Genomic DNA, 20,731 nt, shown 5'->3' with positions numbered 1-20,731 from the left:
CATAGCCTTGACTAGACAGACCTTTGTTGGCAAAGTAATGTCTCTGCTTTTCTATCTAGTTTGGTCATAATTTTCCTTCCAAGGAGTAAGCATCTTTTAATTTCATGGCTGCAATCACCATCTGCAGTGATTTTGGAGCCCCCAAAAATAAAGTCTTACACTGTTTCCACTGTTTCCCCTTCTATTTCCCATGAACTGATGGGACCAGATGCCATGATCTTCATTTTCTGAATGTTGAGCTTTAAGCCAATTTTTTCATTCTCCTCTTTTACTTTCACCAAGAGACTTTTTAGTTCCTCTTCACTTTCTGCCATAAGGGTGGTGTCATCTGCATATCTGAGGTTATTGATATTTCTCCTGGCAATCTTGATTCCAGCTTGTGCTTCTTCCAGCCCAGCGTTTCTCATGATGTACTCTGCATATAAGTTAAATAAGCAAGGTGACAATATACAACCTTGACGTACTCCTTTTCCTATTTGGAACCAGTCTGTTGTTCCATGTCCAGTTCTAACTGTTACTAAACTCAACCTAAATATCCCCAACTTGACTTCTTCCCTAACTGGTCCCAAAAATGTCTGTGGGCCCTCCAACAACAAGGAAGTGTGAAGGATAGGAAGTTGGAATTGAAAATGAAAGTTGTCTCAGGTGAATCTGTTAAAATATATATTTATTTGTCCACAAAATAACAAGTACAGGTGTAGGTGTTGGATCAGAGCTCAAATGAGTTCATAAAATGTTGCCCCAACTCACCTCTTATCTCAGCTCCCCTTCTGTGAGTTTTATTTTCAAACACACACAGTCACTCTAGATACCATTCAATGTAAAACTGTAACAGTGTAGGATGAACTTCTTTGCCCTGGCTATTGGCACAAGACTGCTGGGCCTTGGACCTTGCCTTCACTGGCCCAAGTTGGGTTACATTATCATTGCTGAACCAGTCCTTGAAGCCAAAGAAAAGCAATCCTCTGATAGGCCAGAACTGAACCATAAGCCCACCACTGAGCTTCGGATGGGAACAAGGACTGAAAATGGAGGATAGGGTAGCTCTTCAGAGGAAAGTGAAGGCCCAGCTACCAAGATGCTGAGCACCCAAAATAATAGAAAGTGTGCACAGGTATGTTATAAAATCATTGGGGAAAATTATCACTAACTTTCCTGTCAGACAGTATTTTCACTGCTACTTCACAGATTTGATACTTCATAAATGTGAAATCTATTCCCGAGTATATTCTTGAGTTCTTAAGAGCATTAAGTTCACATTTCGGAACCTCCAGTCTAATACCTAGTACATAGTGGTTGCTCAAGGAATATATTTTTAACAGATAAGAGAATGATTTAATAATGGGGTTTCCCAATCTATAGAATAATGGGGCTTCCCAGGTGGCACAGTGGTAAAGAATCTGTCTGCCACTACAGAAGATGGAGAGACATGGGTTCAATCCCTGGGTTGGGAAGATCCTATGGAGTCGGAAATGGCAACCCGCTCCAGTATTCTCTGCCTTAAAGTATAACCTGCCACTTCTGGTACTAGAGTCAAATTAGCAAGTACTTCTTAAATAACCAGTCTCCAGCATTGATTGGTTCTGTAGAAACATTAAGAGGATGAAAATGTGCCTCTTAACTGTTGAGATCATAGACGGGAACAACCCCTCACCCTCCAGGCTACTAGCCTGTGGGCTCTCACACTGTCAAAGGCAAAACTGCTCGATAGGTGGCTGGTAATAACAGCGCCAAGGCACATGATTAGACAGAGGAGCTCTGTTATAGAAAAACACATTTCCCATATTCTCATAAGTGCTTTGCTGAAAATATATCAGGTCATTGGTAAAATAGAACAATAAAATAACTATTTCAGTATCTCAATCTTTGCATTAGTCTCTCTGCTTCTGAAAGAGAAATACCAATAGTAACTACTTTCCTAAAGTAAAGGAATGTCTCAAAGAGCTAGAGTTATGCTATGATTTAAAATGCTACCGTTGTTCACAATACATTATTACAGTAGATTTCATTTAAATGAGTATTAGTACTCTCACCATAGGATCCAGCAATCACACTCCTTACCCATATGAACCCAAACTTATGTCCACACAAAACTTGCACCCAGATGTTTAAAGCAACTTTATTCATAATAGCCAAAACTTAGAAGCAACCAAGATATCCTTCAGTCTGTGAATGGATGAATAAACTGTGGCACATCCAGATAATGGGATGTTATTCTGACAAAAAGAAATGAGCTATCAAGTCACGAGATGCCATGGAGGAACCTTATACATATATTACTAAGTGAAAGAAGTCAAGCTGAAACGGCTGTGTTTTATATGATTCTAACTATACTGTGGTCTGGAAAAGGCAAAACTGTAGAGACAATAAAAAGATCAGGGGCTTGGAGGGAAGGAGGGATGAATAGACAGAACACAGAGAATATTAAGGGCAGTAAAACTTTCTGTATGACACTGCGATGGTGGATCCATGCCCTTATAACCTCTGTCAAAATCCATAGACTCTTCCACACTCAACCATGAACTCTGGGTGATAATGACCTGTCAATGCATGTTCACAGATTGTAGCAAATGTACCTCTCTGGTGCAGGATGTTGAGAATGTGGGACAATGCACATGTGGGGACGGGGGTACATGGGAACCCCTTGTATTTTCCACTGAATTTTGCTGTGAATCTCAAAGTGCTCTAAAAATTGAAGTTGATCAGTTTTTAAAGGAACAGAAGATAGAGAAAATGCCATTTAATAAATCTCATCTAATAAATACTTATAAAGCTACATGACAATCACTTGACAGTTGTGAAGATTTTATTTCTTTGAGTTTAAGAATAAATCATAGAAATTATAATACAGATTCAGCATCTCCAGTTACTGTGTAAGAACTAATTCCGATTGAAACAGAAGAATTCACTTTATTCAAAACAATAGAATAGTCTATAAAGCTTGAAGTTATGTTTTCAATTTTTATGTTTCTCAAAATAAAGGCATTTGAGAACTTTGAATACCTAAGCTGTGTTCCTTTAGGTCAAAGTGGAGGGACGAGTAAGGAGGGAAAAGCTTATAGAAAAATGGAATCTTTTTCCTTTATGAGACTTGCCAGAGTTTTCAGAGAAATCTGAGTGTTGGAGGTGAGGAAAGTGAAGGCTAAGGTGATCCAACCACTTTCTGTCGGTGTCACCAGCCTGGGCCTGGACTCTCTACCCCTCCCCTCCACTGCCCAGAGCAGTGAGTGCCTGCCCACGGGGTCTCAGCTCCAAACCCTGTGTTCTTCCTTGCCCTCCACAAGGAGGAGACATTCTCTGGGGTTTGGAGAGCATATCTAAGAGTCATTCTTTTTTAGTTTTTAATTGGAGGAAGACTGTTTTGGAACGCTGTGTTGGTTTCTGCCATACAACTCCAATCAGCCATAATTATATGTATATCCCTTCCCTCTTGAGCCTCCCTCTCCTGCCTGTGAGCCACCCCTCTAGGTCACTGCAGAGCTCTGAGCTGGGCTCCCGGTGTTACACAGCAACCTCCCACCAGCTGTCTGTTTCACACATGATGGTGTTCATGTGCCGATGCTTCTTTTCCCATTCGTCCCCCCCTCCCTCCCCCACTGGGTCCACAAGTTCATTCTCTACATCTGTGAAAGAGCCCATTCTTTAGTTCCCTGAGAATCTTGGTCTGCTGCACTAAATGTTTAGAAACACTGATGAGATGTCAGTGAGATCAAAACTAAATGAATATTTAGCAATGCATTAACTGTGAGAAATGAAGACTACCATACTTGAATAAATAACCTTATCTTAAAGCAGTATTTTAAAGACTCCATCAGTTTGACATACTTTCTATGCATGTTTTTCAAATATTCTGCAAATATATTTTCATATTCATGGATATCTATGAAAATATAAAATTTCATTCTATATGTTTTAATATGTGCTTAAATTTACAATAATATGTAAAAATTACATAAATGTTATAAATCTAAAACAAAAAACACACATAAAGACTGTATTAGTATTGAAAAGCCTGGGGGGATGAAATTGAAACTTCATCCATACAAGGACAAGACTTGTTTCAGCTCATGACTCCTATGAGGCAGCTTCTGTGGTTTTCTTTCTCTTTCTTTTCATATTTGTACACTTCATATTTGGGGGGGATTCTTTTACATTTAATCTCAATTACATACTTCAAGAGGCTGTGTGTGGGTGAATGTGTGGGTGTGGGGAGGGAGAGTTAATTTTGCAGTTGGATAAATTCTGTTTAGAATTTTATAAATCTCCCTCTCTCCTCAGTCTCACATTAAACCCTCAGCACAGAAACTGCAGTGCACAGTGTTGCTTTTCTTCCAGCCTCCTTCTAAGCAGGGATCTAAAGACAGCAATAAAATTCCTAAATAAGTAACTGCTCTTTGAACAATAATCCCACTTTTGTACAAGTTATATACTCAATAAACCAAAGTTCCAGGATAAATATGATTATAATAAACAAAATGCACTCCCTGAGAAGAAATGGGGGTGAATCATCATTATAAGTTTGATAGAATAAGAGTGGGCTGTTCACTTTGTCAGCATACGTATGTGATTTGGCAGTTAATACTTTAGATTTCTCATTGCTCAATTTGAAGCTCATTCTTTGAGGTTTAAATTGATCAATTGATTATGTTCAATTCAACAGCTATTTTACAACATCATTTTATATTTCTGTTGCTTGTTATAAAATGACTAGTGTTTGTGAAGCTAATTTTTCTAATAAATTAAAGAAGATGTGTTAGAGGCAAACTGACTCCTTAAACAACTTGCTCAGTGCATGCAGTAGACAGCCCATATATACTTCTAGAGGACTGCACTAACAGTTGCAGAATGCCAGCCTTGCAGGTAGGTAATCAAGAGCCATATCCAATGCCTGGGGAAGTTGTCGATGAACTGAGACCAGATCAGGAAAAACAAAAAATACAACCTGGGCCTGAGTTGCAGTATTGATCCTAGGGAAGCCCAGGTCAAAGGCAGAAGTGGCAACTAGTGTTGAAAGTAAAATGCTGAATAACCACCAAGCCCTGGGGCCTGAACCTTACTCTACATGGAAACGCAGTGCAGAGCAGAGTAGAATGGGTAGGATACTCATGCCACAAGTATCCAAAGGGAAGCTACTACTGATATATAAGCATCGACTAATACGAGACCCAGAGTCACTTTGGGAACCCTGAACAAAACCCAGATGGTGGTTTCTCTTCTTACAGTATCCTGGATCAAAGAGGATCCATGAACCAACTGGGACCTTTAAGGATCCATAGAGGACTGGATAGTTAATTGGCCTCTGAACCTTAACTGGAAAAGCTCTAGACTTTGCACGTCAAGGAGAGTCCTGCCCTTGGGCTTCTTAGCCAGCCCTACCTCTCCTTGGGACTCAGTTAGTCACAGGCTAATCCACTGATTCCTGTGCTTTTCACTAGGGAGGACATCTTTTGCAATTTTTTCCCTTATGGGTCCCATCTTCTAAAAGCATCTTTCTCTAAATTTAATATTATAAATCATTGGTTTCTCATCATTTAATTCATTATAGACATATATAAATGCCAATCAGGACTTCTGATAATATTGATAAAATTCCTACCAAAAGGCATTTTAAAATCTTGTTTTATTTAATCTATGTAGACTTGTCCTGGTTAGGCATTTTGTCTTTGTTAGTCTTTTTTTTCTTTTTTGGCCGCTCTGAGTCTTAGTTTGAGCACCCAAGATCTTGTTCCCTGACCAGGGATCAAAGCCAGGCCTCTTGTGTTGGGAGCACAGAGACTTAACCACTGGATTACCAGGCAAGTCCCTCTGTTAATCTTTTTGAATTGCTTAAATTATTCATGGTTCCCACATCTTACCAAGCACTAATCAGCATCCCCCGCTCTTCCCACCACTCCTGCCTTCTTGGACTGCTAGGGGAGAGGAGTTCCTATGCTGGGAATCACTGAGCTAAAATAGCTACAAATTTGCAAGGTAAGGGTCAGACACAACTGAGCAACTTCACTTTCACTTTTCACTTTCATGCACTGGAGAAGGCAATGGCAGCCCACTCTAGTGTTCTTGCCTGGAGAATCCCAGGGATGGTGGAGCCTGGTGGGCTGCCGTCTATAGGGTCGCACAGAGTCGGACACGACTGAAGTGACTTAGCAGCAGCAGCAGAAAACCAAAGTAGTTCAACTATAGTGAATGTCACAGGGAGATGTGAATTTTCTGTGTTGATCTAGGTATAAAATTTTCAAGATAGTGCTTTTGTTTTGATGTGAATATTGATCAACTCAGAGGCCTGACACATAGCAAACTGCAAGTAATACCCAAAAGACTTTACAAACCAAACCAATTCCTTCCATAATCAAGGTGGAGGGGAGGCAGGGGTGCTGCCTCATCCTTACCAGCCTGGGGCAGCATCTCAGGATCCTGCGGGAAGAGAAACCAGAGGTAGATGTATCCAGAACTGCTGCTCAAAGCACATCGATAGAGTAAGCTTGAGACTTGGGGCCAGAAGATCCGAGTTTGAGTCCTGGCCCTGACCATAACACCCACCAGAAGTGTGACACTGAGAAAGACAACTAACATCAGACAGCAGTTAGTAATAAGGCTCTCAGTGATAAGCCTCTCTATCTCAAGCACAGGACAGAAAAGTCAGAATACCTAATCAGCTCTCAACCTGCGCCGTTTCGTGGCTTGTAAAATCACCTGTCTACATACTTTGTCTCACTAGTATTTTTAATTTTGCTTTATTTTCTCCTGGCACTCTTTTGGGCAATTCAGTAGATATCCATGGATTTATCTTAATATACTGTCCTAGGGAACCATGGGAAAAAACGAGTAGGATGTCCTTTGAGGAATAAGAGGTACTGACAGAGAGAAAAAAGGCAAGTGCCTGTTTTACTAGACAGACTGTAAGTCTGAAAAATGTTAATGAGTCTTGAACCATAGTAACGAATGCTCTTTTACGGTTTTTTTTTTTCCCTTGCTCTCCCAGAGCACAATAATAATGTTTTCTGTGCCTGATCTATTCTGAGTTCGGTTGTATTTCAGCATTTGTGTGACAATGTCAGAGTTACAGTCACAGCCTGTCATTTCACATTCTGCTAGTGACACCTGGATCTATTTTTTCATTCACTTTCTAGAAAAAGCTGTCACTCTACTTCCATGCTTTGAGGCCATGGACAGAAAGCCATCCCTGTGCCCTTAGCACAGTTTAAACAAAACATCTTGTAAACTCCTAATTGCGTCTCCACTGCTCACTGATCTTCCCTGATATGAAAACCTGCTGAGAAGGACTGGATACTGAAGATGCCCCATCACAGATGCTCTGTGGACAAATGAATGTTTGAAAAGTGCCTTGGATCAGAAATTTACTTATTCCCAGGGTTTTAAAAATCGAGGAATACTTTTATGCAATTCTTTTGTATTATTATTTTGAAGATCCCACTGATATTCCTTGGGCTTCCCTGGTGGCCCAGTTGATGAAGAATCTGCCTGAAATGCAGGACACCCAGGTTCGATCCCTGGGCTGGGGAGATCCCCTGAGAAGGAAACGGCAACCCACTGATACTCCTGATATCACTGATATTATCACTGATATCACTGATATTCCTGGGAGCTACAGTTATTTGAGAATTTGGACTTGCAGGGGAACCATTAGGACTAATTGCGCATTCAACTCTTTGCGACCCTATGGACTGTACCCCACCAGGCTCCTCTGTCCATGGGATTCTCCAGGCAAGAATACTAGAGCAGGTTGCCATGCCCTCCTCCAGGGGATCTTCCCAACGCAGAGATGGAACCCAGGTCTCATGTGGTTCCTGCATTACAGGCAGGTTCTTTACCACTGAGCTCTAGGACTAATTACCATGTCCCTAAAATATTTGCTCGGCAGCCCTTTATACACTTCTACACAGGAAACTTACGGATGCCTTTCCACATTTTAATTGGAGTGACCACATATCACAATAGGCTGGGAGATCTGGCTTATGCTTGTCGACCCATTTCCTTTCATTTTCAGAACTGCGCTCTGATTTGAATGACAAATTATGGTCACCCTACCTCTAATACACTTAGTTACATAAGTCAACCCTGAAAGAGACATGAATGACAATTTACTAAACACAGAAATTTAATAACAAGAGTGAAACCTTTATTGTCAAGACAGTATGGCTCTTTTCTTGTGAAATCTACTTAGGAAGATGACCTAAAGTTGCTTTCTAGCTTTTCTGTGCAAAAAGCTACCATGGGATGAGCAAGAAGAACATTTTAACTTTGCCTTGAGCTCCAAGGTGAAGAGAAAATCCTGTTTACCCAGACAAGCAGATTCACCTCTTACCCAGTACAAAGGCTGCTTCCAAGAATAGAGGGTATGACTACAGATTTTGTTTTCTGAGGATGATGGATGCGTGTATGCTCAATTGTGTCCGACTCTTTGTGACCCCATGGACTGTAGGCCGCCAGGCTTCTCCGTCCATGGAATTTTCCAGGCAAGAATACTGCAGTGGGTTGCCATTTCTTACCCCAAGGGATCTTCCTGACCCAGGGATCGAACCCACATCTCCCGGGGGTCCTGCATTGGTAGGCAGATTCTTTGCCACTGCTCTTCCTGGGAAGCTCTTTGTTTTCTGAAGAGCATCCCAACCACCCAAGGATACTGGCATAATCACGAGGTGCAATGAAAAAGAAAATATATATATATATATATATATATATATGAAGACAGGCAAAATTCCTAATTGTTAGTATTCACAACATTTTTCTTCAGCCTGGGGAAAATAGGAGATAAGGAGTTTCTAGGAGAAGTTGGAAAGTAAGAGTGGACAGGGGGGATAATCACTAATAGGAAGGAAAGGGGAGGTCTGAAGGAGAGGGAAGGAGGGAAGCATAGCGCAGCTGGGTTTGGGGCTGTTGAAGGTATGGAGAGTTTAGGGATATACTGCTTAGGACGCATCTGAAAACAGCAACAGAAATCTAAGCTCCACAGTCCCTTCCAGGACTGTACCCCAGTGCTCTGCCATCCAGGTCCATTTGAGTGTTTTGTCAGCCAGTCAGCTCAGCCTGCTCCCCTTGTGTTTCAGCAGAAGCAGCTCCATTTCTTCCGTGTGTCATCTTTTTACTAAGTGAGTAAAATAATTTTCAGAAGATTCCCGGGAGACTGTCACATCTCATTGGCCAGAACTGCATATTATTCCCATATTTAAACCATTTCTGAGCAAGGAGAATAGGACCACCATATGGCTTAGATCAACCATAATTCACCCTCCTGGGGCTCAGAATGAGGCTCTGAAGCCTACAGTAATGAAGCATAGGGTGGTTTCCTATTAGAACAGAGGAGGAGGAATAAGGAGTAGTTTGTGCTATGGAATGAATTGTGTCCTCCCAAAATTTATATGTCCTCCCAGTACCTCCAAATATAACCACAGTTAGTCTTTAAAGAGGTCATTAACATAAGATGAGGTCATATGGGTGGGCTCTGATCCAGTATGACTGGTGTCCTGAGAAGATGAGGACACAGATCCATACAGAAGGAAGGCTATATGAAAATGCAGGAGGAAGACAGTCACTAACACACCACAGAGAGCAACCAAGAAACGACGTACCTGCATCTTGGGATTCTAACCTCCAGAACTGACAGAACTCATTTCTGTTGCTTAATCCATTTGGTCTACAGCATTTTGTTATGGCAGCCTGGGCTGACCAGTAACACACGCAACTGGGAACATTTGCAATGCAGGAAGAATTAAGAGCTGGGAAAGCATTTTTAAGATGTTTTGCTAATCTAGACATTGTTTATCAACAACTGTTAACATCACAAAAAGAGAGAGCACCAGCCATTGTGTACCTCCCAACGGAAGTGTAAACACTGTAACCAATAAGGCAACCTTGCCTCCCAAAAAGAAGGAAAAATTGAACCTGAATTCAACCAAGACATTAGTCTACAAATTTACAGAAATAGACAGAGGAACGTGTTTGCCACAGGGATGCAATCAGTCAAATCCATATTGTGAGATACTGTAGGACAAACTTCTTGGACTGAAGGATTTTCCAAGATATGGGACTTCCAACGCTAACATAGGGAAAGTCATGGGCAAACCAGAACAAGATGGTCATCCCAGCCATCTCTTCATCAAAGAAACTGCAAGAGAAGAGAAGAAATGGAGAGGGAATCTACACATTAAAATATTTAAAAACTTATATTCCAATCATAATATGTGGACCTTATTCTGAACAAATTAATGAACTAGTAAAAAATGTTATGAGGCAAGGAAGTATTTTTAATTTTTCAGAGTGATAATAGTATTACTATGTCTTGTAAAAGAGTGAATCCTTTTCTTTTAGAGATATACAAATTAAATATTTATAGAAAAATTGAGTAATGTTTGATATTTTAGAATAAGATGGGAGAAGGGGAGGGGGGGCAGTGAGGCAGAATGGGTCCAGAGTAGATGGTTGTATAACTGGGTGATGGGCTTATTATATTGATACTATTCTGTTTAATCTGTACAAGTTTGAAATTTTCCATAATAAAGAGGTTTCTTTTAAAAAAGATTTTTCTATACATTAAGAATATTCTCTCCAATTTAGTGTCTTCTTCAGAGACAGAATATCTGAAGTAACTCAAGCCACCTATTTCTTGTTGGGCTGTTTCTTCAAAGGTATTTGGACCAAAAGGCAGCCCTGATAATATTGGAACTATATTTGAACAAGTACATGAAATGATAATTAGGAAAGAATGGGGTCTTGAGAATTTATGCTATTTTAGTTATTCCAGAAAAGCTTAACAAAAGAGGTGAGATTTCAGCAGCTGCTTGAATGAAGGATGCAAGTCCTATTTATAATCACTTGCCTTCCTATTAGCCCGCTGTGCTCCTAGCTAGTGCCATTATCAATTTCATTTTGAAAACATTGATACATAAAACAATTATTATTTAAATATTAGCAATTCTCTTTGCAAACAGTAAGGAACCACAACAATCAAGAAATTACTCAAAAATTTAACTTGCGTGATATTAATAAGAGTTCTGTCAAATAAGTTTAGGAATCACTGAATCAAACAGAATGCTGAGCAGTACTTATCATACCTTGCTCTGGTGAGTATTCCCCAGAACTTTGCATACTTCCTAGAGCTTCACAGCTCTGCACAGTGTAGCCTCTACTCCACAGATCCTAAAGGAAATAGTATTTTATGATACATACTAACATTTCCAAGTTTATACACTTCTTAATCAAAGTCAAAACTAGCTTAGAGTGACCCTATTTTGGACCAGATCAATCTGAAAGACATATTGGAAAGGGGGTAGGTAGTAAAAATTAGCACCAGCCAAGACGTTTAGGGCTCTTAATCTTCACAACCCCAAGACTGACCTCCAGGTAACGAGAGTTACTTTCTCACCTCTCCTGCTGGCACTTGTCCAGTGCCTGCTCCAAGCTAGATCCTGTGCTAAGCATTTTGAAGAGATACCTCATTTAATCCTCACAAAGATCCTCTGAGTTGAGTATCATTAACTCATTTTAACAGACCAGGAAGCCATGCCTTGAAGACACCAAGCAGCGTTCCCTAAACTTTCTACCTAGTTAGTGGCCAAGCTGAGATTTTACCAGATCCAGCCCCACACTTTCTTCTAATTCTCCTAATTCTTCTAAATTCTCCCACCAGTTAAATACCCAAATCCCTAAAATCCTGCTTTCCTGATGCAAATGTTTTATTTAGCAGCAGGGCAACTTTTTCCTGTAACATTCCAGGTGTAGAGACTCAGATTTTTTCCAAAACACTGATTGCTCTGAATCATATTATGATTGTATATTATGACTACCATTGACCATGGTAATTGAAAAATCACCCTAAAGCATACACATCTAAACCATTTACCACTGAAACCATTTTTAGGTGTACGGTTCAGTACTGTTAAGTATGTTCACTTTGTTGTGAAACAGATCTCCAGAATTTTTTCATCCTGCAAAACTGAAGTTCGTTACCCATCAAACAACTCCTCTTTTCCTCCTTCCGCAACCCTACAACCCCCATTCTACTTTCTGTTTCTATGAATCTGACTGTTCCAGGTATCTCCCATAAGTTTTCATATGGTGTTTGTGACTTGCTTATTTCATTAGCATAATGTCTTCAAGGTTCATCACACTGTAGCATGTAATAGGATTTTCCTTCGTTTTTCAGGCTGGATAATATTCCACTATATGTATATAGCGTGTTTTATTTTCTGTTCATCTGTTGGTGACATTTAAATTGCGTCTACTTCTTGGCTATTCCGAATAATGCTACTATAAACGTGGGTGTGCAAATATCCCTTCAAAACTCTGCTTCCAATTCTTTTGGATACATAGCCAGCAGTGGAAATGCTAGATCATACAGTAGTCCTATTTTTAATTTTTTTGAAGAACCACCATAATGTTTTTCATAATCACTGCACCATTTACAATCCTACCAATAGTACACATGGGTTCCGATTTCTGCATATCTTCGGTAATACTTGTTAGCACCTGTTTTCTTTGTAATAGCTAAAACTGTAGCCTCCACCAAGAAAAAAGATTTCTGATACTAAGGCCCATCAGAAAGAAGAGTACTATTACCACAAAGCCTCCAGTTGAGGTTCCTAAAATTAAGCAATCTTATGTAAAGATTAAAAGCATAAATATAATTTAATACATTCTTCATTTCAAACATAAAATCACTTTGTTTATATACATTTACTAGGAGACAAGTGAGCAATCCCTTAGCTAGAAGGAGGTTAAGAAAAGTATATATCATACAAGTTACATGATATCCTTCTGAATGTTTACAGAGAACACTAAAGCATTAATACCAAGAAAGTAATCAGTTCCAATTTTTTTCATTAATATTGAGTACAAGCTGCTACTTCAAAAATATCTTCATCAGATTTGAATTATTCTATAATTCCATTCCCCGTTTCCCACCCCGTCTCATGATCTTGAAGGAAACTGCGATTAAATGAACCCTTGGTGAATCCATCCCAGAGGTGAACATGAATTGAGCATAAATCCCACTAATTCTCATGAAAATTCCCAAAAGAGTGAGAAGGCGAGTACTCAGACTGCCAGAAATCTCCTTTAGAAAAGGATAATACACAAATAAACTCTTAGGTAATTTTTCAGAGGACTGGCTACAAAATCTAATAATGCTAGAAATGCTTAGGGTACAAAATAGAAAAATGTGAATATGTAAAATTCCACATGAATCTGTGAATGCGTCTTAGGGGCAATCTTCTAAATGGGAACTCTATCATAGAAGTTCACTTCCTTTATTTAATGAGAGACATTACTAGTGACTGTGAATAACTGCCAGTCTATATGCTCTTTCCAGTTCTCTTTGAAATCCTGAATCCTACAGATCCTTATGTGTTCTTAGACATAAAATGCCAGCAGTTGTTCATTTCATAAGTACAATATTAGCCAAGTACTCCTACATGGAGGAAAAAAGTTACTTATAATTAAATTATTTAGTTGTAGCACAATTACTCATTTTCAACATTCCTTATAGCATATCAAGTATTCTCCACAAAGAAGCTTAGGAGAGGACCCTTTCAGATTTACTGTATTTGAAAAGTCACTCATAATATAAAAATCAGGGAGCTTTTCTGAGATGGGCTGATAATTAGATCAGCAGATGAAACATACAATAGTTCTTAGAATCAGTTCCAGGTTTGAACAACTTCTTTGTATATAGCCTCCAGGGACATGAAGGAAGGCAGCACTGCAGGGCATGTATTTATTTAACAATATTCCAGTAGAAAAAGGAACTTCACTGTCCAGAGGAAACAGAATCAGTGTTTCTTAGATACGAAAGATGCACTATTCACCAAGGAAGCCATTCTGGAATTCATTTAACACATTGCTCTGTGCAAACAGTTCATAACCTGGTTACACTTTAAAATCACCCAAGGAGAATTAAAACAAAACCCAGTGAGCCTGGTCCTCACTCCAGAGATTCTAAGATTTTGATTCAATTCATCTGGCATGGGATGAATCTAATATTCAGCCAAGGCTGAAGAGCACTGTCCTTAGAAATAATAATAATCAAAAAGATAAAGGACCCAAACTCATATCATGGGGAAGTTAATTTCCTTTAACTATTCTAATGTATGCAGGACCTATGGGAACTGAACAGGCAATTTTCTCCTAACGTAAACACATCAGGAACAGTGCAGTGGACTTCAGCTTGGGGGAACTAGAAAGTTGTTTCCAAAAGCTCCTCGTCTCTATGATCAACTCTCTGGTCAGTTTGCTTTTTTAATTAAAACACTAGAACAGACTCATTGATGTTTTCTCCTGGATTTTTCCTAGGCAAGGGAAATAATTCTGTAATTACAAGCGTTATTCTAGTCCATCTTTTGAGGCATAACATAATATCTATCCTTTTTCAGTCTGGAATAGGTAACCTTTGTGCGGCTGCATGAGAATCTAACGAAGGATGAGTAAGCATATGGACACATAATTTTACGTAGAATTTCAATGGGTTCACTAACTACTACCTACAATTCTTTAAAAGTCCATAGACCCTAGCTTAGAATTCCTATTTTATGGACTTTTCCACCAGAGGTTGGAGAGAAGGAAAAGGAGAAAGGGCAGTAAATGAAGCAAGTAGGACCTGGAAATTCCCCAAATATACTAGGACTATGCCTCTTAATTCATGTGCATAAGAATTGCCTAAAGCATCCAATGTACAGAAAAACAAAATTAAACAAATGGAACCTAATCAAACTTAGGAGCATCTGTACAGTAAAAGAAACCATAAACAAAACAAAAAGACAACTTATACACTGGGAGGAAATATCTGTAAATGGTGCAGCTGACAAGGACTTAATTTCCAAAATATGCAAACAACTCACAGAACTCAATAACAACAAAAACAACCCAACTGAAAAATTTAGGCAGAAGACCTAAATAGACATTTCTCCAAAGAAGACATACAAATAGCCAACAGGCACATGTAAAGATGCTCGACATCACTAATTATTAGAGAAATACAAATCAAAACTGTTGAGGATGGCCATTATTAAGAAGTCTACAAATAACAAATGCTGGTTAGGATGGGGAGGAAAGGGAACCAACCACTCTGCACTGCTGGAATATAAATTGGTGTAGCCCCTATGGAAACTAGTGTGCAAGTTCTTCAAAAAAACTAAAAATAGAGTTGCCATCTGTTGCAGCAATCCCACTCCTAGCCATACATCCAGAAAACAAAATAATTCAGGAGGACACATGCACTCCCATGTCCACATAGAAACACTATTTACAATAGCCAAGACATGGAAGCAAGGCAAATGTCCATCTACAGATGAATGGACAAAGAAGATATGGTACCACATGATTATTGTTTATACGTGGAATCCAAAACATGACCTGCCAAACAGAAACAGACTCACAGACACAGGAAACTGACAAGATGAAGGGGTGGAAGAGGGATGGATCGGGAGTCTGGGATTAGCAGATGCGAACATTATGTATTGAATGGATAAACAACAAGGTCCTAGTCCTACAGGAGAGCACAGAGAACTATATTAATATCCTGTAATAAACCATAATGGAAAAGAATATGAAAAAGAATGTGTATATATATACGTGTATATATGTATAATTGAATCACTCTGCTGTACAGTCCGGAGAAGGCAATAGCACCCCACTCCAGCACTCTTGCCTGGAAAATCCCATGGATGGAGGAGCCTGGTGGGCTGCAGTCCATGGGGTCGCTAAGAGTCGGACAGGACTGAGAGACTTTACTTTCACTTTTTACTTTCATGCATTGGAGAAGGAAATGGCAACCCACTCCAGTGTTCTTGCCTGGAGACCCCCAGGGACGGGAGAGCCTGGTGGGCTGCCATCTATGGGGTCGCACAGAGTCGGACATGACTGAAGTGACTTAGCAGCAGCAGCAGCTGTACAGTAGAAATTAACACAACACTATAAATCAGCTAGACTTCAATAGGGACTAACCTGGTGGTCCAGTGGTTAAGACTCTGAGTTTTCAATGCAGGCGACATGGGTTCGATCCCTGGTAGAGGAACTAAGATCCCACATTGCTGCAGGACATGGCCAAAATAAAAAATACTATATTTCAATAAAATAAACTAAAAAAAAAAAAAAAGAATCACCTAAGAACCTCAGATTCTGGTTCAGTTCAGTAGGTATACAGAGGGCCCAAGGGTCTGTAGTTCTAATCAGCTGCTTCATACATCAGATTTAGAATGGCAAGGTACTGGAAGCATGTCTCAACATTACTGGCTTTCCTATGTGCCAAAGACCATAAATGTACAAGTATTTCTACCTTTCTTGAAAATCTAATATTGTGTATAACACATGCTATTTCTTTCAACAAAAAGTGATAAAGAAGGTGGAAAACTTAATTCTTTATTTTCAAAGGTCTAGGGACTCCAATTGTTAGAACTGTTAAATTCAATAGTGTTTCTTTTCATGGAACCAAACATTATCAATTCAGTGGAAGCAATTTTTTTTTTTAACTCCTAAAAACAACAACAAAACCAAAAAATTCCCCTGGGTGATATTGTTCAGGAAGAAATGAAATAACAATGAGATTTTTTAAACCAGTTTTTGTCTGGAAAAGAATTATACTTCAAACCGATTGTGAACCCAAAACCAGCTTCTCTGAACCAGAAGTAACACAGGAGCCCACTGAGCTACATGATCTTCCAGGTTATTAGACCAGTCTTGGAAGTTCAGTGACAGTCACACAGAAAGGTTCTAGAGCTCACAGCTCACAGCCTACCTGAGGATTTTAGTGCCAATAATTCTCTCTTTTAGAGTATTCTTTTTTCTGATAATAAGAATAATAAAGTAATACATGCTATTATTTTTAAGTTTATAAAATATTAAAAGATATTAAAAAATCCATCATTCTAAAACTATATATTGAGGACCTATATACTATGTCTTCCCTGCCTCTGTTTCTTCAATGCACTTTCAACATAATTAGAACCCAAGAGTACATAAAATATCACATCATGCTTTCTTCCCTTCAGTACTTGCAAGGGCATAGCAGAGTTTGATTAAATGGCCTGCAGAGAGGACTAGGGGTAGGCAGTACAATCACATCCCAAGAACAAAACCCAGCCCTTCGAAGAAGAAACCACTATCATTCTATCCCTACTTTAAACTTTTGTGCAATTTTACCTACTTGTTGGATAATTATATTTTATTTTGAATGTGGAAAGAGAAAACTCAGACTAACAAATCTCTATCTAGAAAGTAAAATAAGATAAAGTTGAGAGGGTAAATTATTCCCTTGCAATTTTAAAGAGGTAATCATGGAATATTACTATTGCACACACTGGGAATAATTAATTCCCCTCTTTTGGTTTCTGCCTCATGAAGGAAGTAGAAAGAACAGCTATCAAAGGGGAAATGCTAAATTCTCTGCTGAAATTCAACAGATTCAAGTCATAAGGAAAAGACATAATTCGCTAAACTGAGCAACTTTCAGAGCTGGGTTAAGAAGCAGGTGCTATATTTTTCCTGTCTCTTCATATAATTTCACTTGAGAGTTAGCAACTGTTATAACAGTAAGGGCACACAGAATTTGAGAGAAAAAAATAAAGGTTTCTCTCTTTAAATTCACTAAATAAAATGAAGAGAAAATAATGAATCCATAAACTGGCTAATTGAACAAAATTTATTGAGCCCCTGTTATGTTCCAGGCACTGTGCTATTTAGTGGGACTAAGTGGTTCTCATGAAGATAAGGTTGCTATTCTCGTGTGGTTTACATTCTAGAATAGGGAGGAAGAGAGACAGACAATAAACAAACAAATAGGAAATGCAGGCGATAATTTTCCTGCTTTGTAAAAAGAGTGACTTGAGGACAGAGGGACTAATTTAGGAAAGGTCTCCCCATGGAGACTTTGAAAGAGCATTTAAGTGACAAGAAGAGCTGATCTGAGGACCATGAGTTCCAAAAATAGGGATGAAGAGGTTAACAGACTCAAGACTATAATGAGCTTGGCAAGTACCAGGAACAGAAAAACCTGTGGCTGGGGAGTACCAAACATGGAAGGAAGCAGTAGCAGAAGAGTCTCAAAGGAAGACTGGGCCCAGATTGTGTAGGACCTTGTAACCAAGGCTGAGAATTTAGATAGAGTGAGAAGGAAGGGATAGGTTTGAACCAGAAAGGTGCCATGATCTGGTATACATTTTAAAAAGACCTTTCTGGCTACCATATGGAGAAAACAGATTGTTATGGAGCTTTAGTAATCAGAAGGACCCAGTAGAACACTACCTCAAGAGTCTAGGCAAGAAATGATGGAAGCTAGGATCATGTCCAGGTTGGTAGCTGTAAAGATGGAGAGAAAGGAGAGATTGGGGTGTATTTTTAGCCAGCAGAACTTGCCTATGGGTTGTTTTGATTTGAGCAGTGAGAAAAAGGTTTGGGCATTGAGTAACTGTGTAGATGGTGGGGTGATTTTTTGAAATAAGGAAGACTTGGGGCAAAACAGGTTACATGGAGGATACAAAATTTTGGTTTGGACCATATTACATTTGATATATCAATTAGATATCCAAAAGTCAAATCAAGTAGATATCTGGATAGGTAGGTAAGAATACATACACAAATTTATCAAGTAGTATTAGTGAGGAGGTTAGATATATATTTTTTATTTCTCTAAATTAAATACTGGTTGATGTTTACAATTAGAATAAATCTTTACAGCATACTTTTAACAGACTGAGTAAAAACACACTCTTCTTTTTCTAAGTAGTCCAGCCTTGATCATAGTCATGGCCTTGTTTATTAATATATCAGAAAAGGCTTAGTAATTATCCAATCACCTCCTGGCAGGGGTAATGGGAAATCACTGTCATAATTGTTTTGACCTCTGGACCCCTTGGAGAAGTACCTTATGAATTAGAGTTTTATTTTTTTTATCTTTATTTTAGAGTTTCAAAGTGTCTTTAGAGGACAGTATAAAAAATAAATTAAAGCAGACTTGCTGTGGTTGAAGTAGTGATCAGGACCCAAAGTCTTCCTTCTCACCCACTGTAGAGAACAGAACACAACTTGAAATAGTACCACTTTGATATCATTAGGTTATCAAGAAGCTAAAGGTACCATTTTGGAACTCATTTGGAATGAATAGGTGTCGACTGAATAGCAAAATTAGTAATTTTTAAATTTTTAAATAAAACACCAGAGTCATCTCATGTTTATTTTTTTCAAGTAAAATTTTTATTTAAGCACACTTGAGAATAAACTTAGGGGAACACCCAGGTTGCTGAAAATTAACTCCCAGGTTGTTCCAAAGTAACATCACATGAGAGAACTAGGGCAAAGTGTGTTTGTAAAGGAACTTGAGACTTGCCATAGCCATGTATAATTGTCTAAAACAGAAAAGCTGCTGCGTCTAAAAGAAAATAGGAAATGCATTATAACGCTATGACAAATCCAATAACACAGTAGTGGAATTCTTGTCTGTGTACCATATTGCTGTATGGAGAAGACAGGTCAGCCCCAGGTAAAATTACTGAGAAAAAGTAACCTTGGGTTCCCTACCATCCCATGCTTTGAAGCAATTCTAGCACTGCTCTACACATCCCCTGTTTAAACGGACCCATATCCAGTGCTGCCTTCTGACTTGCTAACCTTTCAAGTTACTAACTGCTACAGAACCATGTGCTATTAAGTCACTTCAGTTGTGTCCAACTCTTTGTGACCCCATGGACTGTAGCCCACCAGGCTCCTCTGTCCATTTGATCCTCCAGGCAAGAATACTGGGGTGGGCTGCCATGCCCTCCTCCAGGGGATCTTCTTGACTCAGGATCAAACCCACATCTCTTACGTCTCCTACACTGGCAGGCAGGTTCTTTACCACATTTCAGTCATTCAGTCACATCCTACTCTTTTTAGACCCCATGGACTGCAGCACAGAAGGCTTCCCTGTCCTTCACCAATTCCCGGAGCTTGCTCAAACTCATGTCCTTTGAGTCAGTAATGACATCCAACCATCTCATCCTCTGTTGTCCCCTTCTCTGGCCTTCAATCTTTCCCAGCATCAGAGTCTTTTCTAACGAGTCAGCTCTTCACATCAGGTGGCCTAAGTACTAGAGCTTCAGCTTCAGCATCAGTCCTTCCAATGAATATTCAGGACTGATTTCCTTTAAAATTGACAGGTTGGATCTCCTTGTAATCCAAGGGACTCTCAAGAGTCTCCTCCAACACCAGAGTTCACCACAGTGTGGCACGCAGCCTTCTTTATGGGTTCACTCTCACATCCATACATGACTACTGGAAAAACCATAGCTTTGACTAGACAGACCTTTGTCAGCAGAGTAATGTCTCTGTTTTTTAATATATGCTGTCTAGGTTTGTGCACATAGTCAGTGGTAAAGGTGATATTAATCCCAGATAGCAAATCCTTCAGTACTGACAATGGTGAGAATCTCCTGATGGAAAACGTACATGATGCAAAAAGCTTTTCAGATTTTCCCAATCATTCCTCTTGGAGGCTGGAAGTAGAATAAAACACTTCCTCTTATAAAGCACAGGAAGAGTCCAGATTTCTCAGCATAACATCAATGCCCTCGACCATTTTCCCCTTTCAGCCTACATTTTCAGTCTCCCTTCCCATCCTCGTTTACACAGCCCTTCCACTCTAAACGCGCTCCCTGCCCCTTGTTGTTGTTTAATTGCAAGTCATGTCCGACTCTTTTGCAGTCTCCAGACTGTAGCCTGCCAGCTCCTCTATCCCTGGGACTTACCAGGC

General features: G+C 39.4%; 1 protein-coding gene across 1 annotated transcript in view; it reads right to left on the bottom strand.

Moving 5' to 3' along the window:
* Nucleotides 1–20,731, bottom strand: part of PDE11A (phosphodiesterase 11A) — a 425,952-nt gene that overhangs the window by 282,295 nt on the left and 122,926 nt on the right. The gene's annotated exons all lie outside the window — the stretch shown is intronic.

This window comes from Capricornis sumatraensis, chromosome 3 (genome assembly GCF_032405125.1).
Source record: "Capricornis sumatraensis isolate serow.1 chromosome 3, serow.2, whole genome shotgun sequence".
Lineage (NCBI taxonomy): Eukaryota > Metazoa > Chordata > Mammalia > Artiodactyla > Bovidae > Capricornis > Capricornis sumatraensis.
The sequence above is the reverse complement of the archived record's forward strand: the minus strand, read 5'-3'. Positions and strand labels throughout refer to the sequence as shown.